Consider the following 26,431-nt stretch of genomic DNA (forward strand, 5'->3'; position numbering starts at 1 on the left):
TCTCAACAATATATATATATATATATATATATATATATATATATATATATATATATATATATATATATATATATATATATATATACATATTATATGGATATAATGAGTACCTGCTATGATATGAAACTAGTTACAACTATTAAGCTATATTTAGGGACGTAACTTTAAAATTCACTTGGAAAATATCGGGTTGTTACATTCTCCCTCCGTTAAATAACGTTCGTCCTCGAACGTAAGAACAGCTCTTCGTGTGGTCAAGGAGGAACACATTAACAACCTTAACTGTCTCAACCAGTCTCTTAGGCCTACTGAAATTTGGGCAGAGTTTCCTCTATAATTATGACTAATGTCACTTATATATCTAGTATAAAACCACTAATAGCAACACCAACAAACATCATAAATAAATCAACATATACTAGGGAGTTCTAGGCGACTCCATACCATCAAGCACATGCAAAATGGGGCACCAGGCGACCCCGTACCATCATGCAAAATTACAAATAAAAATATAACACCAATGTAACTCAAATAAGTCAACACATAAATGCGAATATATAAACGCACTATCTATTAGTTTAATCCTCGTGAAAACACATAAAGAGTATACCTGTAACCAATGCACAAATGCATTGGAGCTTCTTCTCTTGACATGACTCAAGAGAAAAGCTCGGGATATCTGTCTCGAATGTCCTGCTCTGCCTCCCAAGTAGCTTCCTCACTCGGATGGTTCTTCCATAAGACTTTTACAAAAGGAATACTCTTGGATCTCAGCTGGCGAATTTGCCTATCCAAAATAGCTATCGGGGCCTCCTCATAGGCTAACTTCTGATCAAGATGATCTGTCTCATGGTCAATAACCTGAACAATATGGCTCGGGTCTCTAGAGTATTTTCGGAGCATAGAAACATGAAAAACTGGATGAACTCCTGCTAAGGATGGCGGTAAAGCCAATCTATACGCAACTGCTCCTATCCGCTTTAGGATCTCGAAAGGACCAATATATCTCGGGAACTTGCCCTTCTTGCCAAATCTCATGACACCCTTCATGGGCGATACTTTCAACAATACCAAATCACCCTCTGTGAACTCAAGATCGCGGACTCTCTTGTCCGAATAGGATTTTTGCCTGCTTTGAGCTGTCTTGAGCCGGTCTTGGATTACCTTCACCTTTTCCAAAGCTTGCTGAACCATCTCTGGACCCAAAAGCTTCCTCTCACCTGGTTCGAACCAACCAACTGGAGAACGACACCGCCTACCGTACAAAGCCTCATATGGAGCCATCTCAATACTGGAGTGGTAGCTGTTATTATAGGCGAACTCTACCAAAGACAACTGCTCGTCCCAATGACCTCCTAAATCGATGGCACATGCCCTCAACATGTCCTCCAAGATCTGAATAACCCGCTCTGACTGACCATCAGTCTGCGGATGGAATGCTGTACTGAGCTCAACCTTAGTACCCAAATCTTTCTGAAAAGATTGCCAAAACTGAGCTGTGAACTGTGACCCTCTGTCAGAAATTATAGAAATGGGCACGCCATGCAATCGAACTATCTCACGAGTATAGATCTATGCTAACCGCTCTGCTGTGAATGTAGTCTGAACCGGTATAAAATGTGCAGATTTGGTAAGTCTGTCCACAATCACCCAAACTGAATCATGTCTCCTCAGAGTACGTGGCAAGCCCACCACGAAGTCCATAGTGATTCTCTCCCACTTCCACTCGGGAATAACCAGATTCTGAGCTAACCCTCCAGGTTTCTGATGCTCATACTTAACCTGCTGGCAATTCAAACAACGAGCCACATAATCAGATATGTTTCTCTTCATCCTCATCCACCAGAAATGTTTCTTCAAGTCTTGATACATCTTTGTAGCTCCCGGATGTATGGAATAGCGAGAACTATGAGCTTCTTCCATAATAGTCTGCCTCAGGTCTCCTACATCTGGTACACATAACCTGCCATCATGCCATAACACTCCATCGGAGTCAATAGTCGCTCTCTTAGTCTGTCCCTGCTTCACTTGCTCTTTGAGCTTAAGCAACCGGCGATCCTCGAACCGATGAGCTTTGACCTGCTCAATCAAAGAAGACTGTGCAACTACGCAAGCAAGTATCCGTCCACAAGGCGTGACATCAAGTCTAACACCACTATTGGCCAACCGCTGAAAATCTATAGCTAAAGGTCGGATTGAGGCTGAAATAGAAGCCAAACTACCCATTGACTTCCTACTTAAAGCATCTGCCACTACATTAGCTTTCCCCGGATGGTACAAAATTGTCATAGCATAATCCTTTAGTAACTCAAGCCATCTCTGCTACCTCAAATTCAAATCTTTCTGCTTAAAGATATACTGAAGACTCTTGTGATATGTAAATATCTCACATGGCTCGCCATACAAATAATGCAGCCATAACTTCAAGGCAAAGACCACTGCTGCTAGCTCTAAATCATGAGTCGGGTAGTTCTTCTCGTGATTCTTCAGCTGTCTAGAGGCATATGCAATCACCTTGCCTCTCTGCATCAGAACATAACCTAAACCCACTCTCGAGGCATCACAATACACTGAATAGCCTCCCTCCCCAGTAGGCAAAGTCAATACTGGAGCCGAAGTCAAAGCTGTCTTGAGCTTTCGAAAGCTCAACTCACACTCCTCTGTCCACTTGAATTGGACATTCTTCTGCGTCAATCTGGTCAGCGGTGCAACTATTACTGAAAATCCTGCCACGAAGCGTCTGTAATAACCGACTAAGCCCAGGAAACTCCTGATTTCAGTAGGAGTAGTAGGTCTAGGCCACTGCTGCACTGCATCAATCTTCTTTGGATCGACTAGAATACCATCCTTAGAAACCACGTGACCTAAAAATGCCACTGTGTCTAACCAGAACTCATACTTCGAGAATTTGGCATAAAGCTTGTGTTCTTGCAACTTCTCTAACACCGCCCTCAAATGACCCTCATGCTCCAACTGGCTACGGGAGTAGACCAATATGTCATCAATGAATACTATAACAAAAGTGTCGAGAAAAGGCTTGAACACTCGATTCATAAGATCCATAAATGCTGCCGGGGCGTTAGTAAGCCCAAAGGACATGACCAAAAACTCATAATGGCCATAACGAGTCCGAAATGCTGTCTTCGAGATGTCCTCTTTCTTGATCCTCAACTGATGGTAACCCGATCTCAAGTCAATCTTGGAAAAACAGACTGCACCCTGAAGCTGATCAAATAAATCATCTATACGAGGTAGTGGATACTTATTCTTGATTGTGACTTTGTTTAATTGCCTGTAGTCAATGCACATTCGCATGGAACCATCCTTCTTCTTCACAAATAATACTGGAGCACCCCAAGGTGACACACTGGGCCTGATGAAACCCTTATCAAGCAAATCCTGAATCTGTTCTTTCAGCTCCCTCAACTCGGCAGGTGTCATACGATACGGGGGAATAGAAATAGGCTGAGTCCCCGGTAAAGTATCTATGTAAAACTCAATCTCTCGGGTGGGAGGAAATCTTGGCAAATCTTCAGGAAATACATCTGGGTAGTCCCGTACAACCGGAATGCTGTCTATAGTCACTGTCTTAGCTCGAGTATCTCGAACCGTGGCTATGAATCCCAAACAGCCCTGGCTAATCAACTTACGAGCCCTAAAATAAGAAATGATCCGCTTCTCTGGAGCGGCTGTGGTACCTTTCCACCCTAATCTCGGCTCTCCAGGTATATCAAATCTAACTAGCTTGTTACGACAATCAAGTGTAGCATAACAGGCTGTCAACCAATCCATACCGATGATGACATCAAAACTGACCATCTGAAGCTCGTGAAGATTCACCAAGGTCTCTGTACTCTGAATAGATACTATACAATCACGATATACTCGATCTACCATTATAGACTCCCCAACTGGGGTAGATACTATAAAAGACGCATCTATGTAATCGAGTACTCGCTCCAAACAAGCAGCATAAAATGGGGATACATAAGAATAAGTGGATCCAGGATCCATCAAGGTAAATGCCGGATGAGAACAAACTGTGAGAATACCTGTGACTACTGCATCACATGCGTCAACATCCTGTCTGGCCAAAGCAAAGAAACGGGGCTGTCCACCCACTGCCTGTGCACCCTGAGTACCCTGTCTAGCTGTTCCACGACCTGCCTGTGGTACTGCTCTAGCTGGAACTGCGGCTATAGGTGGCGCCGCAATGGCACCCTGCTGCTGGGCTGCCGGCTGGACTGCGCCTACAACTCTAGGACATGCAAAAGACAAATGACCCTGCTCCCCGCAAGTATAGCATCCAGTGAAACCTCTCATACACTTTCCTGAATGGTTCTTCCCACAAGAAGAACAACGATAAGCCCTGTTCTGAAAAGAACTATGTCTCTGGTGCTGTTGCTGCCCCTGCCCCTGCCGGGCTGACTGAAAACCAAGTGAGTCCTGAGAATGATTATGTGAAGCTAACTGAGGAGGTCTAGATGACCCCTTACCCTGAACACCCCTGCTCCCAAATGGAGCCAAACTGGATACCACTAATGTGCGCGACTTCTTCCCTTATCACTCAGTCTTGTCCTCTAAATAGTATCCCTCTCGACGCATAGCACTATCTAGAACCTGATCACAGGAAGACCTCCGCACCTCAGTAGCCAAAGCGGTACGGTGGGACCCTTTCAACCCATTCACAAATCTCATGACCCGATACTCCTCAGTAGGAATGATCTCAAGGCCATAACGAGACAACCTCGTGAACTCTGCATCATATTGTGCCACGGTCATGTCGTTCTGACGAAGCTTTTCAAACTGATCGCGCAAAGCATCACGCTGACTGGGAGGTAGAAACCTATCCATAAAAAGTGTCACAAACTGGGCCCAAGTAAGTGGCGGAAAATTTGCACGCCTATTACGACTCAAGGTAGTCCACCATGACTCTGCCAATCCCGAAAGCTGAAAAACTGTGAAGTGAACCCCGTAAGTGTGTAAAATACCCTGAGTCATCAGAATCTTCTCACACCTGTCTATGAACCTCTGGGGACCCACCGACTTAGGGGTAGCATCGAAGTTCGGTGGTCCAAAACCCATGAAAGTTTTAAGCTCATCTGTAGCACTTGCTCTCCTACCAGTAACCAAAGTTGTACCCCCTAGATGAACTGCTGGCTGTGTTACCACCTCAGCTGGTGGTGGAGCTAAACCAGGTGGTGGTGTCTGAAAATCCTGTGCGACCCGCTGCTCTGTGGTAAGAGTGGCTGGTGTTTGACCACCCACACCCTTTTGAGTCTGAGAAGTAGCTGGAGGCATAACTCCACCTAGACGAGGAACAATAGCCTCTAAAACTGAAACCATCCTGACTATAAACTCTGGTGGTACTGAAACTGTAGCTCCCTCAACTGGGGCTGCTGCTGGTATGTCCATGACATCCTCCTCTGCCGGGAGCTCGGGTGGTGCCTGTATGGCGGCTGGGGGTCTACCTCTAGGCATAGCAGCCTGTCGTGCTGGAGGCCATCCTCGTGACCCGGCTCTCCCCCGTGCAACTGGTGCACCCCCTCGCCCCGCAGATGCAGAAGATCGAGTCCTAGCCATCTGTTCCAGAACAAGAAAAGGGTTAATTCCTTATTAAACTTTAATGGCACGATAAGAAGTAGAAAGAAGGGAAATTTTTCCTAAAATACCCAAGCAGCCCCTCGAAGATAAGTACAGACGTCTCCGTACCGATCTACAAGGCTCTACCAGGCATCGTTCCATGACTTCAAGGAAACTGAAACCTAGTGCTCTGATACCAAGTTTGTCACGACCCAAATCTGACACTTCGGCCGTGACCGGGCACCTTTCAAGCTTCTACCTATAAGGCGAACCCTCTAAGATAATCATGCGAAAATTAACGAATAAAATGAATAATACGCAAAGTGTCATAACATAACGAAAAGTACGGAAGCGAAATACAAATACTGAGTCTTGCCCATAAACCCCATAAAATGTCTAAGTCATGAAACTACTAGTCTGAATAGAAAAGTACGAGACGAAACTCGGAATACTACTAAGTCGACTAAAGAAGAAGAGGCCGCCATGATCTAATGGTGGCTCACCTCCACTGAACTGGACTGAACAAAGCTGGAATGAATCAAGTATCGGCTACTTGGTCACCGTTAACCACACCTGCACACATACAACATCAACAAGTGTGAGTCTAAAAGACCCAGCAAGATCATCGACACTCTCAGCTTACCCCTGGGGCAAGTCTTTGAAATTCCTGATAATGCATAAAAGCAATTACACAGTACAAGCATATTAAATATATACAAACATTGAAGCTAAAGCTAAAATCATGAAGCACAACCAAGCAAAACATGAAATACTCTAAATCTGAATCTATGCTCACGGGACATAGTACATATTTATCTATGTCTTACCCCGTTTTCGGAGAGGGCATTATTTACCCTCATCTTACCCGGACGAGCAATACATGAAATACACTGAATCTGAATGTATGCTCACAGTACATAGTACGTATTTGTCTATGTCTTACCCCATCTTCCGGAGAGGGCATTATTTACCCTCATCTTACCCGGGTTACTTAAAATTCTAGCATCTATCTCTCACCGAACATCAATGGGACCTGTGGAAATATGCCCCTCTGAAGATATGATAAGTGGAACATACATCCATTCAATACCACTTCTAAACTTTACATTTACATAAATAGTATCTATTTAAGCGAAATTACGCTAAAGGACTCATACGGTCATTACTTTAGAAACTTGGAAATTATCCAATTTAGATCATGCTTGCCCACTCACACGAACTAAACGGTTTAAATGCATACATACAACACAAACCATATGCTTTTTATGAAAAGCAAGTAAACTAAGAGTTTAAGCCTCACTTGCCTTATAACCGGAACGCAACTCTCTTGAAGGGTCAAATCTTCAAACAATCTCCAATAGCCTCAATCTATTCAATTCCATAAATAAATATTCCGAATTAGTTTAGGAAAACTAATCCTATAATTTTGGGTTTAGAACTAAATCCCAACATCCCCAACCTTGATTCCATAATTCTTTTTTTTTTTAAAAGTAGAAACTGTAATTTAGTACCAATAATAAGCAGTTGTATATAAATAATATATATATATATATATATATATATATATATATATATATATATATATATATATATATATATATATATATATATAAACTAAAGATACAGTTAATAGCTCACTGTAATCCTCACGTTAACTTTTCCTATATGCAAAATTTAATCAATAATTTGAATGATGTATGTGTAGCTAGTAGTAATAATGGGTATACCCCTTTGGCATTATTAGGAAAATAATTATAAGATAAAGAAAGAAAAATAAAGAAAGGAAGAAAAAAGAAAGGGACGAAATCCAAAAAAATAAGCACTGTACCAAATAAGCACAAGAGAATTGCTACTTTTACACTTTTGAAACCAACTTTTCATGCTTAATTCTACAATTCTTCATATTAGCACCATCATGTGGACCCCCTTAATCATTACTCCCAATAGACTCTTGTCATTCCTATCACACTAGACAACACATCACCGCAATATAGAAATTTTCATATCCTAAAAGTTAATGACATAAATACCTGATGCTTTTCTTTTAACTCAAGGAGAATTTTCACTTCACTGCTATATTTTGAAAGCAACTGCAAACCCTATGCGGTTCTCCTTCCCTCGTTCTTTTTTTTTTCTTTTTCTTTTAAGGCTAATAACTAGAATAATGATTTTTCTGAATTCTAACTTTCACCTTAACGTGGCTAGTGATGAAATAGTGGGCCTAGCCCACTAATTTACTTTTAATGAATTCACCATCTATAATATTATATCATATAGTTAATATTCTCAACAATAAATAAATAAATAAATATATATATATATATATATATATATATATATATATATATATATATTATATGGATATAATGAGTACCTGCTATGATATGAAACTAGTTACAACTATTAAGCTATATTTAGGGACGTAACTTTAAAATTCACTTGGAAAATATCGGGTTGTTACAATAATATGCCAATAAACTTGAATAAATAATGCAAAAATCATAAAATCATCGTATACAAATTGTATGAGCTAAACTGTGATAATAGATTGATATTATTTATTTAAAATTCTGCATACACAATTATCTTCCGTTACTTGCTTGTTACTATGATTAGAAACGAGTCGGCATAATGGACTCCATTTATGTCGTAGACTAGTTGCATGTGGCCCGGGCTCATGATAAAAACGTAGTAAATTTAATTTAAAAATACTATAATTTATGTTAATTTTCTATTGCATAATTAATTTAATCTAGCAACACGTTAATCATGTCTTTTTGGTAAGTCTTCATAATTATTAAAGTTTTTTAGTCACATAATTGCATAATTTTTAAAGAATAAATTATACATGAGGAAGGAAGTTTGGAAGGACAATTAACAAATACAAAGGGACACAAGATTCGATATTCACTAAAGAAGCAGAATTTTGGTGATTTAAAACAAATAAAGGGTGTGTTCCGTATAAAGGGAAATATTTTAAAAATATTTTTCTATTTTTCATGTTTGGTTGGTTAAAATTTTTGAAAAACATTTTCTTTAGAAAAACAAATTCCTTAAAATGAGGAAAATAACTTTCATAATAGAAGTAGGGAAATCAAGTTTCACAAAGTGGCTTTCACATTCATTGTGTCCTCCCCACATTCCAATACACCTCATCTTCACTCCTACCATTGTAGCTCCCATCCCCACCAACCATCACCGCACATCCCCACCCCCACCTCTCATAGTACTTGTCTAGGTTATAGACAAATGATTTTGGCATAATATTTTTGCTTACACCAAAGATGAGAATTTAAGTAAGCAACACACTTGTTTTCCTAGAAATTATTTTTAAAAGAATAATTTTCGTGAAAAATATTTTCTCCATACCGAACACATCTAAAAGAATATGGAGTACTAATTAGCAAGACCTAACAAATGTTTTCATTGGAAATGAAATTGTGATTCCAAATTTACATGAATTTTATCAAAATGTATGATAATAATAATAATAATAATAATAAGACATAATGGCCAAAAATACACCTGAACTATCACTTTTTCGTGAGTTTCCTACATGAACTATCAGGTGTGCAAGTTTCCTACATGAACTATCACCAACTATTTAACAAAACACACGTCAACTATCAGTTATTTTATTTTTCTGCCTCAACTATTCAGATAAGTTATGAGGTAAGTTTGACTACTACTTCCTACATCTCAAATTATTTGTCGCTTTTTCATTTTACAAGCTCTTTAAGAAATTATAATTAGGAGACGTATTTGACTACTTTACCCTTAGTTATGTCTAAGTTATATACTCCCTCCTCCTTAAATCATCTGTCGCTTTTTTGTTTTAAAAGCCCCTTAAGAAATTATAATTAGGAGGGGTATTTGACTACTTTACCCTTATTTATGTCTAAGTTATAATCTCTTTCCATTAAACATTTATCTATTTTTATGTGCCGTCTTCATTAATGACAAAATTCTACTAAGGGTAAAATGAGGAAAAATAATTAATTGTACCCTGAACTTCTAAAACGACAAATAATTTGAGATAACTATTTTTAGTAATCACAACAGATAATTTTAGATCGAGGAAATAATTCTTATATAGTTACTTAATGATAAGAGTAGTATAGGACAAATTAATAAATCTTTCCTCATTTGTTAAAATAGACAAATAAAAATAATTAGTTTTAGTATAAGGAACAAGCAACAAGAAATGGAAGGAGTAATCTAATAAGGTACAAGCAGACATCCACCAAAAAAATACTATATATGGTGTCAATTTAATTCAATTACAAAGTTTCAAGTGGGAATGATCATAAGAAAATGAATGAGAAAAATGAAAATAGGTAAGCAAAAAGCAACAAACACATGTAGCAACCTCATTGCTATGACGTGAGGACTATAAAAACTTGATATCCTCACTTATATATAGTAGTAATATAGAGCAAATGATTTGCCGTCATTGACAAGACTTTCCCAAATGAGACCAAGAAAAATAGGGACCATAACATTATACTGAAACAATTAAAAGTAAGGTTATATTTTGTGGTACGTATTATTTTTTATTTAAGGAAGTATATGAATATTGCACCAATAAGAAATTTTGTGGTCCAATGCCTATCCAGAGTTTTGGAAGTTTGCATTTCAGCATAATGATGTCGATATATCAAGTCGGATTTAACCTAAAGCGATATTCGAACTTCCTATACCATTTTAATTACTAGAACTTTCTCCTATATCAAGAAAATTCAATAATTTATATGTAATTAAAAATAGTAATTTTTACATAATTTGCACAATATAATTTTTTACTGAAGGAACTTAATTTAATCTTTTTTTTTTCAAGCTAGATCTGCCCCTGGTTAAACGATATATAATATGAACCAGAATGAGAGAGTGTGTGTGTATTTTTGCCCTTCCCCACATGCATCGATCGACATCTCCTTAGATACGCTTTTATCTATTAGATAGTTTGTAATATAAGAGGTTTTAAATTAAATAGACACATCTGTTCATGAAAGGGCATGACTATTCTGAAAAGCTATTTCTCAAATTCTATAAATATAAGGACACTCTTGAAGCAGCATATAGAATAATCTGCAGGTATAAACACGGGCTTTGTTGTATCCTGAAGGGAATTTCTTGTATTTTTCCTAATTTGTATATGGACAATATTTCTTTAAGGAAAGTTGATTCTTCATGCCTCAAAGTCATTTCTTCTTCTATTATGTTTATCTATTTTTCTAACAATCACGTTGACATGTTCTTCACTACCAACCACATATGAATTACCCTAACCCCCTCACCACTTGTTCATACCCTCCTATATCCCCACAAACAATCACATGCTTCTATTTATGTGATGGTATTTGATCGGATATAAATTTTAAAAGACTTTGATATTTATAATTTTAAAAATGTCATGAAAATTTGTATGATGATAGAAGTGTGTTATTAAAGGTAAGTGAAAAATTTAAAGTTATAGATTTTCTAAAAATATAAATGCATAATTTTCTTTGAAACAAACTAAATAAATAAAGAATGTCATATATGTTGGGATATATACTATTAACCATGTGTTTGGATATAGTATTTATTACAAAAAAATTATTTATTCAATTTCTGATAAAAATTTAAATAGATCATGTATTCTTATGTGTATCATTTACTTATATAATAGATGATTTAGTGTATAGAGTTTAGTGTATCCAAGGAAGATTAAACCATTAGTTCTTATAAGTATACATTTTCTGTTCACAAGCTAAGATGAAAATTGGATAAAGCCATCGGTATGACTGTAGAACAAGATTAAATATAATTTATTTTCATTAAGGGAACGATATAGTTCCGACTTCTTCTGCTAGTATATTTTGTATGTATTGAACGAACCAAGTAAAGATAAGTGCTTTTGTATTGAATATATAAAACAACTTCTCTAGTTCATTAAATGTACTTATACTCTTAATCTTGATATAATTATTATGATCAATGTGATTTGTTCATTATTTTGATTTATCAAAAGGTATGACTGTATTGTGAGTCAATTGTACCTCATAATTGGATAGCAACAAATAACATTTGTGAAATAATAATTAGTCAATAGAATCCATGTCAAGACTTTGAGATTGATGATACCCCTTTATGGATGCTTATAGGTTTTCACGTGAAAACCCAGCAGGTGAATTTTGTATCCGCCACATGAAATAAGTTAAGCAGAAGTATAAAGAATTTAATTAGTCAATGAATTAAATTGTCAGTAATTTAATTTAATTGATTAGTATCTAAATTAGTCAATGAATTAAATTGTCAGTAATTTAATTTAATTGATTAGTATCTGTAATCTTGACATGAGGAGTTAAATATGATTTAATGAAAGATTTTGAAATTGAAGTGAGGAGTGCCATTACAGATTTTAAAGTGGAATAATATGTAATTTATTGTGGTTGGATTAATTCACTCATATTCCAAATTAAGCAACAATTGGAAGCCTCGTTATTATATATGTGATCCCTGGTATGCTAATTATTCTTGGGGGAAAAGCAAGTCTACACGTTTTGGACTAGGGTTTGCATCCTAAAACGTGCTTGCAAAATAGGATGCTTTTCAGCCCTAAGACACACACTTTTTTCTGAGTTGTAATACTTGCCCACACGAGTATTCTCTGTCCAAAGGCTAGTTATGTTACATAGCAGAAGACTGCATACCATTGAACTGGAGGCCGATCTCGTGGATGGTTTCTGCTCGTGATTGAAGGTTCGAATTGCGGTCGCGGTCACGCTTCATAAGATAAGTATCGTTTATATATTTGATTAAAATCTGCGATTATGTGTTATCTATATTACATGCAAGTTCGATCCTGACTATTTGCTTCCACTGTTTATGCCTGTATTGCATCAATATACACTGAAATGACAAGACTATTCTAGATTTTGATTTGCAACTTTTATTAGTAAAGGGATAATAGATATAATAGTACTTCACCGTCGTCAGTGTCTTAAAATCAAAGTTTCTGGTGAATGGGTGACCAGACGACCTGAAGCAACTAAAAAGTATGTTCCTTCTAGCTCGAAATATATTACAACAATAAATTACCAAAGGATGGACGAAGGGGAAAGAACTACTACTTCCTTGGTTTTAATTTATATGTATTACTTTTATCGTTAGTTTATTAAGAAATCCATTCGTCTGATAAGTTGGCATTTTTGCCAACTTATGCTACTTTTAATTGATAAATTCATGCCCCATTTGTGAGATTAATGAACTAATTATGGTTTGAATGATATATTTTTAGGTTTTGGGAGCCTTGGAAAAGCATAAGGATTAGAATAGCTCCAAGGGCTTGAGAAAAGTGGTTATGAAGGCCAAAATTTGAAGAAAAAGTGGCTAAAAGAGTAAAAGAGAAAATATGTGTGGGCCACGTAGCTCACCTACGTAGCTGAAGAGAAGATTGGCTTCTAGGAGTACCCACGTAAGCTACGTGGTTGGGAACCTTACCCGCGTAGCTAGGAGAGAATGGTATTTTTGTCACATTTTTGGATGGCTTTAAATAGATTTTTAAGGCTTTTTCATACATCGTCTTTACACCTTTAAACTTAGGAGAGCCTCTATACCTACTTTTGATAAGTTTGGAGAGATTTCATCATAGAGTTTGAATTTTCTTATTTAAGTACTCTTTCATTATGTCTTTAGTTTCCCTTTATCTTGTATTTTCTATTTCTAATATGAGGAGCTAAATTCCATAGCTGGGATTGTGACGCTTATGACATTAATGTGAATGGATATTTGATTATCTTGCTTATTAGTACTGGAATTGTGATTATCTACTTGTCTTTAAGATTTATTGTTAATTCGGTGGTTGCAAACACTAAATTAGACCCTTGTATGTCTATTTCTTACTTGGAAAGGTAGAAATTGATTTGGATATTGAACAAGTAGCAAGAAGTTGAGCTTATTAAGGAATTACTGAAGCTTGATTAATGAAATCAAAGTAGGAATAGGGAGATTTCTATTTGGGTCATATGCAATTGGGTTTTAATATATTCCTTTGGGTTTGCAAAAATTCTTAGGAAAAATCTTGATAGAGTGAAAACTCTAATGAGTAATAATTAATTGGATCATAATCACTAATTCAAAGTAGTTAAGCAATATACTCATGTCCATGAAATCACTATGTCATATTGATGTCACAACCCCGGTCCTTCTTAATATTCGAAAACAATCAAAATATTTTGCATTCTAAGTGTTTGATAAAACTCCTAATCTAGTTTTAGAAGTAAGAGATCAATCATTCTCTTATTTGAAGAATACTTTAGGAAATTACAAATTCTCACACATTTTGACATCTTAGCACGCACATACTACCCGTGGGATTAGCCTTAGCTTGCAAACATCCTTTTCTCATATGTCCGAATTGTTTCTTCAGGTAAGTTGCTTATTTTTCATACATGAAGGTTTTATTACATCCTGTCAGAGCCTCTAAGTCATATTCTCATCTTCTTGCTCAGGGCCATGGCAAAAACGTTTCTGCCATATATCTAGTCAAGAGAATACTCTACACTGCCTCCGAAGAATTAGAGAGGTTAAAAGCTGAGAACTTGCGCCTGCAGGCCGACATGTCACAGTTTGTGTCTCGATAGTCTTCCCTTTTATCTTGGTGGTGGGAGGCTAAGAAGGCCTTGTCCTATCGGGAGAGCACTATTCAACGTCTCACAGTCGCCCACTAGGAACTTCAAGGGAAGGAGGCTCAAGCTGAAATGGAGGGGCCCAGTCGCTCGAGAACGGGTCCAAGGATTGGAAGATTCCCGGGCTCGACTCCGAGCTCGTTTTAACTGGCTGCGACTTCGTCGAGCTGCTGACAAAAATGCTGCCAACATCATTAAGGATTTTGCTATTTTGAAGACCCGGGCAGATACTCTCATGAAGGTTCATGAGGGTCGTATTACAGACATCCCTTCGACCCTGGTGGATGTCGTAGTGGATGTAGGAGCCGCTGAAGTAACCCTGGATGACCTCCGCGATGAGACAACCTGTCCTTCAGATGCCTCTGCCGACTGATACGCTCAAATTACACCTATTAATGGCGTAAAGCGGACGTTGTCAAATATAGTAACCCAACAAGGTTGGGGTCGAATCCCACAGGGAATATGGAGAGAAAAGAGTACTAATCGTATGCGATACCAATCTTTAAATGCTTTAATCCTATTCCGGATAGTTTGAATTGATTGTTGAATAATGTAATTGAATACTTTGACTTAGAATGTAATTAATATGAGAGAGAGACTAAGGTTGTGTTTCCCAATTTGATTAGATATTATGCTTCAGATTTCAATGTGATATACTTCTAATGGTTGTTCTAAGAATATGCACTTGATCTCTTAAAGACTTCTTAATGTTTCCCAACAGTTAAGCAGTATTTCCTCTTTTTGATTCTTCCGAATATAAAAGAGTTACAATCGAAGAGCGACCAATAATGCCAATTTAGACTTATTCTTATTCCTAAGTTAGTCTATTAAACGAGGGTTAACGCCTCGAGTCATTGTTATTCAATCTTACCAATATTGACTCTCTTTCCCAAGAAAAGTCAATATAATGGCTTCGGCTAATGCTTGCAATCATTACCCAACGTTACAACACAAAGATAGAATAAATAACAACAACCATTATGCATATATCAATAATAGAAACCCATTCACATAATACCCATCATGGGATTCACAACCTTAGAATTGAAATTAGCTACTCATAATGTTTCTTGACAGAAAAAGCTTAAAGATTAACATAATACACTTACAATACTAATACAAGATGGAATGAGAGTGAAGTTGTTGCCTTAAATGCTCCAATCACTTCAAGATTAAAAATCTAGGGTTTATGCCTCTAAAATAAAATCTGAATAATGAATTAAAACCCTACATTATGTATTTATAGAGCCAAAAATCGCGCCAAGTTTCTGGACAAAAATGCCCTTACGCCGCATTGTTACGGACCGTAACTCAGGTTACGGTCCGTCCTTCATTTCGTCATTTGACCACTTCGACGTTACGGCCACCATGCGACGGACCGTACCCTGTGTTACGGTCCGTCCTTCTGAAGCGTAAGTGGTGACAATTACTTGGCAACTCTCTGGAATTTTGGATGATGTTACGGTGAAGGGTTACGGACCGTAACATGAGTTACGGACCGTAACACTAAACCGTAACACTGAAGATTTTATTGAAACTCTCTGGAAATTTAGCTCATGTTACGGTGACATGTTACGAACCGTAACATGAGTTACGGACCGTAACACTTCACCGTAACACTGATGGTTTCAATGAAACTTTCTGGAAATTCAGGCCTTGTTACGGTTCAAAGGTACGAACCGTAACATGAGTTACGGACACCGTTACGGTCCGTAACATGAGTTACGGACCGTCGCTTAGCTCAAATTTGTCCGTTTTTCCAGCATTACTTCTCATTTCCGATCCTTAGTTAATCAACCCTATAAAACACAAAAATAACATAAGAAACAATATAAAAACACTTAAAATCAAGCAATATTTCTAGTTACAAAGGCATAAAATGTGCCAAAATTCACGGCACATCAACACCCCCAACTTAAGCTTTTGCTTGTCCTCAAGCAACTACAACAATACTCACTACTAACACACGACATCTTAGCAAAATAAGAATGACTACGGTGGTTTTGGCATGTGTTCCTAGCACGGACTCTTCAATTCAAGAAAAATATTTAGGCTCTTATCCATCTCCTATTTGTGACACAAGATGCACATTTCGGAAAAATGTCAATTCACTATGCAACCTCAATTAATGACATAATCATAGTACGGGGGCCTCTATGCACATGAATTTCAACTTCCGGAAAGCCGGTTACTTTGAAACCTACAATCCTTATGCCCTCACATAGACCAAAGAATGTCCCAACACACATTTACGACATAAATGGGACAGAAGACTAAAGAGACAGAAGAACACTCACACTCACAAAGAAATTTGCATACCATGCGTGCACATACCATAGGCTTGCCTTTATTTTCCATGCATTCAACTTTGAACAATTTGATCGTGATCACATTAGGACTTTTTGGGCTTGTAACATTGGCTTAGGGATGGGTAGGATGAATATTTGGGTATCGGTGACTCACTCTCCTCGACACTTCTTTTTGACTTCATTCACCATTCTTCCTATCATTTCCGATCCTCCATTTTTAGCGTGGATTTATTTAGAACTTTGAACAATTTTTTTTTTTTTATATATATATCCACGCTGAATTATGTCCCTTAATATTCGTGATTACCCCCAACAGGCCTTTGACCTCATTTTCCTCATCTTTGACTTATCACCCCCAACTTAGGATTTTAGCCTCATTTTCCGCATTTTTGACTTGTCACCCCCAACTTAGGCTTTTAGCCTCATTTTCCGCATTTTTGACTTGTCACCCCCAACTTAGACTTTTAGCCTCATTTGTCAATCTTCCGTGTCAAGGAGGGACTTGGTGCCAAATGGGTTTATTCGAAGAAAAAGTCTATAGGCTCAAAAATGGGAGACTAGGGATCATTTTCTGTACGGGCCAGACTCATTTAAGATACTTTGGGGTTAATACAAAGAAAGCCTAAGATCACTTCACAATCTAATTCTCCTTAGAATTCACGCACGACCAACCGGGCAAGTTCTAGATTGCAGGCATCATATGCAAATAGAAGCTAAAAACTCACAACACAATGGCATAAGGATTGTTTAAATACTCCGACTTCATTTCCGTTTGAAGATTTCACATACATAAACACCCTTTCTTTGCAATGTCATTAAAAGAACCATACATGTCAATATCAACAACTCAGTTTTGATGTACATCACAAATTATTTTTCGGAGGGATATCATTGAACTTGTAAAAACCATTTTTATCTATGCTAGAAACACGGACCACCACCACTTAAGTCAGCATTACTTTACTTCTATATTAAACATTCTAAACATGCTAGGTTCAACATACACACAGCATTCTTCGGGAATAGAAACACATAGCAAAGAACAGCCGAAGAACGTCCTAACACATACTTGTTAATAAAAACAATACCAACAAAACAAAACAATAACAATTGTCTTAAACACATGCTTACTATCACAATTTTGATAAGATATTTACCAAAACAAAACAATAAAAACAATATCCAGTATACTAAAACAGCAATCCCAACAACCAATCAGCAAATACCACACCCCCAACTTAAAAGCATGCATTGCCCTCAAAGCATCAATATAACGCAGTAAAAAATTTGGAGGGCCTCCCTGGAGTGCACTAGGCACTCGGATCTGTCGCAGCATCATGGGGTGGAGCAGTGGATGGGGGAGAAATACGGTGAGCCGGCTCTGTAGGCTGAGTTGAGCTAGAAGTAGCTCCTGCGGTGTCGGAACTTAACCGGGACTCCTGGCGGATTCTTTTCAAAGTACGCCGCTCCTCTTCCTCATTCTGTGGGCGTAACTCAGCATATGGATCAAGACTTTGGAGAATGGGCTCGAGATCTGGCGAGGCTCTGCTTCGCTTCCCTTTGTCCAAAGAGGGGATATCCTCCTCCAACTCCTCGTCGTGCTCACAAATTCCGGCGGGAATCCCCCGGATGTCTGCAATAGTCCAACCCAAAGCTCTTAAATGCTTTCTCAAGACTACGATGAGTCTTTGAATTTGGCCCTCATTCAGAAGCGATGACACAATAACTGGAAGAGTAGCATTTTCTCCAAGAAATACATATTTAAGATGTGATGGCAGTTTCTTGAGTTCCAGTTTCGGTGGCTCAATAATTGATGGTTTTGCTGGAGGAGTTGTTCGTTTCTCTAGATCAAGAGATAATTTCTTGGGCTCATAAGAGTAAGACCCCAGACCTGTGAGTGAATTCACTGTCTCATTATATCCCTACATTTGGTCGGCATCAAAATTCACCAAGATGGCCAACAATGCTTCGCTCAAGCATTCTTCCTCCATTTTAAATTCCACTGCTTCATCCACCTTGTCAACAGAGTTTATGACTGAAATGCTTTGATAAGGACTAGGTAACTTCATGCCTTTGCTAGCGTGAAAAGTCACCTCCTCATCGTTCACCCGGAACTTTATTTCGTGCTTTTCGGAGTCCATAAGAGCCCTCCATGTGGCAAGGAAAGGTCTTCCCAGAATAATAGGAATTTATTGATCAATAGCACAATCAAGAATCACGAAATCTGCCGGCAGTAGAAATTCCCCGATTTGAACCAGCACATCATCAACTACTCCAACTGGCCTTTTTATCGATCTGTCAGCCATCTGCAACCTCATGGTAGTTGGCCTTGGCATAGCTAGCCCCGATCTCTTAAAAATTTCCAGGGGCATAAGATTTATGCTAGCCCTGTTATCACACAAAGCCCTGGCAAACTTTTGCTGCCCTATGGTGCATGGAATTGTGAATGCTCCAGGATCTTCCCTCTTTTGCACAGTGGTTTTGGAAAGAATGGCACTAACGCGGTGAGTGATACCCACAGTGTCGTGTTTCAATGGCTTTTTCTTCTTTGTTAAAAGATCCTTCAAATACTTAGCAAAGCCAGGCATTTCTTTAACAGCATCCATGAAAGGAATGTTCATCGTCAACTGCTTGAGTTGATCATAAAATCTCAAGCACTTCTCATCTTCTGTTTTTCTCACCAACCTTTGAGGAAAAGGCGGTGAAGATTTAAACAATTGGCTCAAAGGGCGAAGAGCACCGGAAAGTTTTGCCTTCCCCTTTTCCTGGTTTTCCACCGGTTCCTTTGGTTTATTAAGATTCAGCTCTTCTTCAACTACAATGGGGACTTCCTCCCCTGCTTCTTCCTCGACAATATCATCCAATACACTAGGCTGCGTTTCTTTTTCAACAATTGGTTCCTGATCAATTGACTTTTTATTGTCATCCTGAAGTATTTTTCCACTTCTGGTGCTAATGGCAAGTACATTCTCCACAGAGTTCACTCCACTACCTTTTGGATTAGGAACTGTATCACTCGGTAATTGTCCCCGTTGAGGAGTATGCACTTCTCGGGAAAGGTCTCTGAATTGCGCTTCAAGCTTCTGAATGGAAGCTGAATGCGATAGTTGGACCTGGGACATTCCCTTGATTGTGCTCTCTGTTCTGTCTTGATTCATCAGCATTTTCTGCATCATACTCTTCAGTTCTGCAGAATCATTAGACGTGTTACCAGCAGAGTTAGTAGCTGAAATATCTTTCCATGGCTGGGAATTGGATGCTTGTCCCCTAGGTGGAATGTAGGGGTTAGAGCTCTTGTTCTCATAATTATTGTTATTGTAATTCCCTTGATTGGGATTACCCTGATCAGTTCTTCCATAATTCTGTCCTTGGTAATTTTGTTGAGGCCTTTGCCATGGGTGATTACCGGAACCTTGGTAGTTTTGCCGTTGATAACCCCCTTGCGAGTTATTGACATAATTCGCATCCTCATATTGTGGCTGCCCCTCAAGATAAGTTTCGTCAGAAACTTGATACATTCCGGGAGCATGAGGTGGCATCTCATCGATAACGTTTACACATTTGGCCTCTTTCTCCATAAGCCTTTTGGATAATAAATCCACGGTGGTTTGCAGTTGAGCGAACGCATGATCTCGCTCATGATTTTCTTTGGCCACCGCGGCCACAGAGGGACTACCATATGATAGGAATTCGCTATCAGTCGAATGCCAGGCTTGATTATGGGTAGTAAGCTTGTCGAGCAACCGGGTGATGTTGACAAAGGTTTTGTCCATAAAGCATCCCCCAGCTGCAGTGTTGACAGCTATTTGATTCATTGTATCTAGCCCCTTGTAGAACATCTCTGTGAGAATTGCATCTGGAAATCCATGATTCGGAGATTGAGCTAGATAATATTTGAACCTCTCCCATGCAGCATATAGTTGTTCCCCTGGAAGTTGTTTAAACCCAAAAATCTTATCCCGAAGCTCAGCCTTTTTGCTGGGTGGGAACCATTTTTTTAGAAAGATATTGGCCAGCTCATTCCAGGTATGAATAGTATTGCTCGGGAGCTTTTCATACCATTCCCTAGCTTGGCCAGCTAATGAATATTTGAAAACCCGCAGTCGCAGTGCATCAGCAGGAACAACACCTTGAGATTGTTGGGAACATACATGCACGAAATTCTTTAGGTGTCGAAGTGGACAGTCTTCCGAAGAATTTCGGAAATAGCCTTCAAGTTTCAATAGCTGATAGATAGAACTACCAATTTTGAAATTAGCATTTCCTGTTCTCGGGGGAACTACAGCAGAAGCATAATCAGCTTCGTCGATGAATTCTGCAAATACATTCTCATCCTCCTCTTCTTCTGGTGCAGGATGGTTCACTTGGATCCCCCCTTGGTTCCCTTGATTGCGATGGGGTCTTCCAGCCTTGTTCACCTGGTTCACTAAAACAGCAAACGAGGTGTGATGGAATAGAAAAAGTTTTAAAGAATAGTACACAACAATTAGTAATTTCTGAACCGTATTCCCCGGCAACGGCGCCAAAATTTGATACGCTCAAATTACACCTATTAATGGCGTAAAGCGGACGTTGTCAAATATAGTAACCCAACAAGGTTGGGGTCGAATCCCACAGGGAATATGGAGAGAAAAGAGTACTAATCGTATGCGATACCAATCTTTAAATGTTTTAATCCTATTCCGGATAGTTTGAATTGATTGTTGAATAATGTAATTGAATACTTTGACTTAGAATGTAATTAATATGAGAGAGAGACTAAGGTTGTGTTTCCCAATTTGATTAGATATTATGCTTCGGATTTCAATGTGATATACTTCTAATGGTTGTTCTAAGAATATGCACTTGATCTCTTAAAGACTTCTTAATGTTTCTCAACAATTAAGCAGTATTTCCTCTTTTTGATTCATCCGAATATAAAAGAGTTACAATCGAAGAGCGACCAATAATGCCAATTTAGACTTATTCTTATTCCTAAGTTAGTCTATTAAACGAGGGTTAACGCCTCGAGTCATTGTTATTCAATCTTACCAATATTGACTCTCTTTCCCAAGAAAAGTCAATATAATGGCTTCGGCTAATGCTTGCAATCATTACCCAACGTTACAACACAAAGATAGAATAAATAACAACAACCATTATGCATATATCAATAATAGAAACTCATTCACATAATACCCATCATGGGATTCACAACCTTAGAATTGAAATTAGCTACTCATAATGTTTCTTGACAGAAAAAGCTTAAAGATTAACATAATACACTTACAATACTAATACAAGATGGAATGAGAGTGAAGTTGTTGCCTTAAATGCTCCAATCACTTCAAGATTAAAAATCTAGGGTTTATGCCTCTAAAATAAAATCTGAATAATGAATTAAAACCCTACATTATGTATTTATAGAGCCAAAAATCGCGCCAAGTTTCTGGACAAAAATGCCCTTACGCCGCATTGTTACGGACCGTAACTCAGGTTACGGTCCGTCCTTCATTTCGTCATTTGACCACTTCGACGTTACGACCACCATGCGACAGACCGTACCCTGTGTTACGGTCCGTCCTTCTGAAGCGTAAGTGGTGACAATTACTTGGCAACTCTCTGGAATTTTGGATGATGTTACGGTGAAGGGTTACGGACCGTAACATGAGTTACGGACCGTAACACTAAACCGTAACACTGAAGATTTTATTGAAACTCTCTGGAAATTTAGCTCATGTTACGGTGACATGTTACGGACCGTAACATGAGTTACAGACCGTAACACTGATGGTTTCAATGAAACTTTCTGGAAATTCAGGCCTTGTTACGGTTCAAAGGTACGAACCGTAACATGAGTTACGGACACCGTTACGGTCCGTAACATGAGTTACGGATCGTCGCTTAGCTCAAATTTGTCCGTTTTTCCAGCATTACTTCTCATTTCCGATCCTTAGTTAATCAACCCTATAAAACACAAAAATAACATAAGAAACAATATAAAAACACTTAAAATCAAGCAATATTTCTAGTTACAAAGGCATAAAATGTGCCAAAATTCACGGCACATCACCGACTCCTCGGACAGTGAAGATATTCCTCCCCCTGCTTAGCTTATGCTCATGCTTATTTTTTGTAGGCCTTTGTGCCTTTAGTGGATGTTACGGCCTGCTTGCTGATTTGACCATGGTTTTTATTGTTTTTGCTGGATATTGGGGATTGTGTGCCTTCTTTGAATGTTTTTGTTTGGGCTTTTGAGCTCATCTATCTTTTCTGCTCTTGGTGAATAAAAATCGTTTGTTTGTTTATCCATCTTATATTTGCTTTTACACTTTGACATAAGTTTTGCTTGCAAAAATTGTGGTCAGGAATGACTTGTTGGCTTTTTTAATTTTAACACTTAACCGTCAGGGTGTGAGCGCTATGCCCATCTACCAGAACTATGTTAATATTCTGGTGTTGGTGTTTAAGTTAGGAAATGTTGACCGGTGCATGCTTTTTCTTTTTGTGTTTAGTGTTTGAGGTTAACATTCTTAACTCATTCTGGGAATGTCACTTTCGGGAACACTTTTTGCGACCAGGAATTAATCATCCAATTCACAATAAAGGAGGGCCCTTGTATTTCGGTGCTAATGAGGAGGACGCCTCGACCTCATTTAATGGCACAAAGGTTCATGGAACCTACACGCTCTGAGGCTCCAAGGTCGTGTCATATGTTCGAAGCAGTTTTTCGGGGTTGTGCAACTTTCGAGTTCGGTTTTACCCTAAACATTTTTTTAAGATGTCTTGTCGACAATAATTAAGAAACAAGTGGGGATTCTTTTTTCATTTCTGAATTCTGGGATGAGCTAGCCATCCTGTTGATGCATAAGCCATTTTGTGGGGCTTTTACAGAATTTCTATAAGATGTACAAAAGAAAGAGAACAAGGAAGATCCGCTACTTACCGGGAGTCCCAGCCCACCTGTATATATCTTCAAGAAAGTATGTGCTTGGAGGTCTCGCTTGTTCACCCATTGTTCACTTATCTCCCCCCGGTACTTGAATGCATCGTACCGAGGATTCAAGTATCTTTTTTTGGTATATGACTAGCTTCTCCAGAGGTCTCGGTATCTGCTGAGTGTGACAGGCTTTTGGACTGTTGCCTCGTTAAAAACCTTGTCGGTAAAACCTCGGTCAAGAAAAATAGTGCATAGCGCATCCTCGGCTCGATTGAGATATGTTCTTCTAGGGGAAGTCCTTGCCAATAAGAAAAAGCAAGTAAATACAAGATAGACCACGAGGACCATACTTGTTGACCCTTCAGAGATAAAATCTCTTGAGGTGGTTGAAACTACAGCTATTTTCTGATTCTTTACCGTGCTCGTCCTTGATTTGACAGGATCTTTTGCCCGCGATCCCTACTATTTGGTATGGGCCTTCCCAGTTAAACCTCAACTTGCCTGTGTTGACATCCCGCTTTGCGAGCATGATCTTTCGGAGAACGTAGTCCCCAACCTTAAAGTGTCTCAGGTTCGTCTTTCCCTCATTACATACTCTGCCTCCATTGGTCCCAGACATTTGGCTAGTGGGCCTAGGTACGACTTTAAATATAACTCCCCTATATCTATGCAATATCGTGTAGCTTGAACTCTTGTAGCTCGTGCGGCTTTGGTATCTTCAGGGAGAATCCCGCTCGGTAGTTAGTTTACGATGTCATTCTGCTAGTATTTACCTCGTGCAGACTAGCTTCCAGGATGGAGTGCAGTAGATGGACTATGGAATCCGAACCTGCCTCCATTGCCTCAGAAGACGATCCCATGTTTGCCAGAGCATCTTCTTGTCTGTTCACATCTCGAGGGATCTCAGTGGGCTTCCACAGTCAGAAGCGATACAACAGCATGACAACTTTATTCAAATACTCCCGCATCCGCTCATCTTTGGCCTCACATATGCTGAGGATCTCGTTTATGATCAGCTGAGAATCAATTTTTAGTTCTACGCTTTTCGCCCTGATCCCTCGAGCTAATTCCAATCCTGCAATCGCGGCCTCATACTCGGCATCATTGTTAGTTAAAGACAAACTTTTAATAGCTTGACTGGCTGTATCCCCCGACGGGACAATCCTCAACCCGGTGACCTCAGTGTTAGCGGCTCTGTCCGTGTACAAGTCCCACTATCCTGAAGCAGCCTTGAAATAATAATAAAGCAGTGAAACAAGTATAAGTAGAAGAGGAACCACCTGAAACCTGATCTTGCCACGAAGGGCGTATGATATGCATGCTGTGACTTTGAAAACATAAATATACATAAATGTGACTCGGTGGAAACATAACCGACCATGTGAGGCTCGGTAGTAACACCTAACTGATCAATGGTTGCACAATAGGTGCGGTACCCGACCAACTATAATGCTACTTGGTGTAGTAAAATAAAAGTATGCATATATATAATGCATAATGAACTCATAGAAGTAACATCTGGGCCTTTCGAAGTGACGTAAGGTCTGTAACCTCCGATTATCATTACGGAACTCATGCCAATATCACAATATTATTTATTGAAGCTAATCATCATGGATAAGAGTCTATCCATGTAACTGAGAACATCATATATGAAGTACGAATCATTAGAATGGAGTGAATTCATTATGGAACGTCCGTTAGCGAGTTTTAGTTGGATTTGTGCCAAGAGAAAAAGAAGAGGAAACCCTTACATACCTTGTATATCGGGAGGTGGCTTCGCAGTAATCCTTAACCCTATGCTTGGACAACAAGTTGACCGATATTTGAGAGTACATCTTTCGTTAGGCCAAGATATATTTGTATATCATGTATATACTAGGAATATTGAATGACGATTCGGGCAGCATTTCTTATTCTTCTGATACGTTCCCGAGTTCATAACAACAACTAATAACCACCTTCAACATAAGTTGACTTATTTTAACACCCAATTCATCTCTACAACAACAATAATAAAATTATACATCACTCTCATCTCAATTTGGCTTAATACGCGTTATTCTCGTAACTACCATGTTGATGAAGCTTAAATTGTCACAAGAGAATCTTACCTTGATTGAGTTTAATGGACCTTGATTTAGCTTAATCCTCGAAATTCCACTTCCTCAACTTGATGTGAGGGAGAATACGAAGCTACCACGAACTTTCTTGAGCTAATTTACATTGAAATCTTGTGTAGACTTGTGTAAATAGATGAAAGGGTTTATAGAGGTGTATATGGATGTCTTAGGACCAAATAAGTGTTGGATAAAATGATGAAATAAGTGAAAATGGGGTATTTATACTTGAGGAGTTCGGCCATCGCCTCAAATTCTACGGTCCAAGATATGGATCGTAAAAATTTATACGGTCCGTAAATTGGATCGTAAAACTGGACCCCAAAAATTAGCATTCTGTTCCAATTATATGGTTGCCCTCCCCTATTTATACGGTCCATATAAATTTTTACGGACCGTAAAAATTGGGTAGTTTTTCCAACTTCGTCGAAACGTATTTCTTCGATTCGTTCAACTTCTATTCTTCCTAATACTCATTAAACCTGACCTTGGCTTATTGAATATTACTAGTTACATTACATATAACTTGAGATTTCGAGAACTAGATGTAACAAGCATCTCGCCCTCGAGGACATCAAACAAACCCTTCGAGGAGACCCCTTCCATGTGCGTGATCAGCTCGATCTGCCCCCAGGTGGTCAATCTTGACAAGTTGAATCCGTTCAGGATTTTGACCACCGGGGTCATTTGCTCAGTCACCCACATCTCCTTCTATATTTTTTTTCCTCCGCAACATCGAAGGTGACGCGGTCTTCTAGGTGATCCCTCCCTTCTTTTCATAAACGGGAAGATTTCCTGTCATAAGGTTCTCGGGATACCACTCCGATG

At 38.7% G+C, this 26,431-nt stretch overlaps 1 non-coding gene across 1 annotated transcript; it reads left to right on the plus strand.

Annotated features, from left to right (window-relative positions):
* Window positions 1-20,425: 20,425 nt before the first annotated feature.
* Window positions 20,426-20,532, plus strand: LOC132604736 (small nucleolar RNA R71). The gene has a single exon (XR_009568838.1). It is a non-coding gene; the product is annotated as a small nucleolar RNA R71 (small nucleolar RNA).
* The last annotated feature ends 5,899 nt before the right edge of the window (window positions 20,533-26,431 follow it).

This window comes from Lycium barbarum, chromosome 7, assembly GCF_019175385.1.
Source record: "Lycium barbarum isolate Lr01 chromosome 7, ASM1917538v2, whole genome shotgun sequence".
Classification (NCBI taxonomy): domain Eukaryota; kingdom Viridiplantae; phylum Streptophyta; class Magnoliopsida; order Solanales; family Solanaceae; genus Lycium; species Lycium barbarum.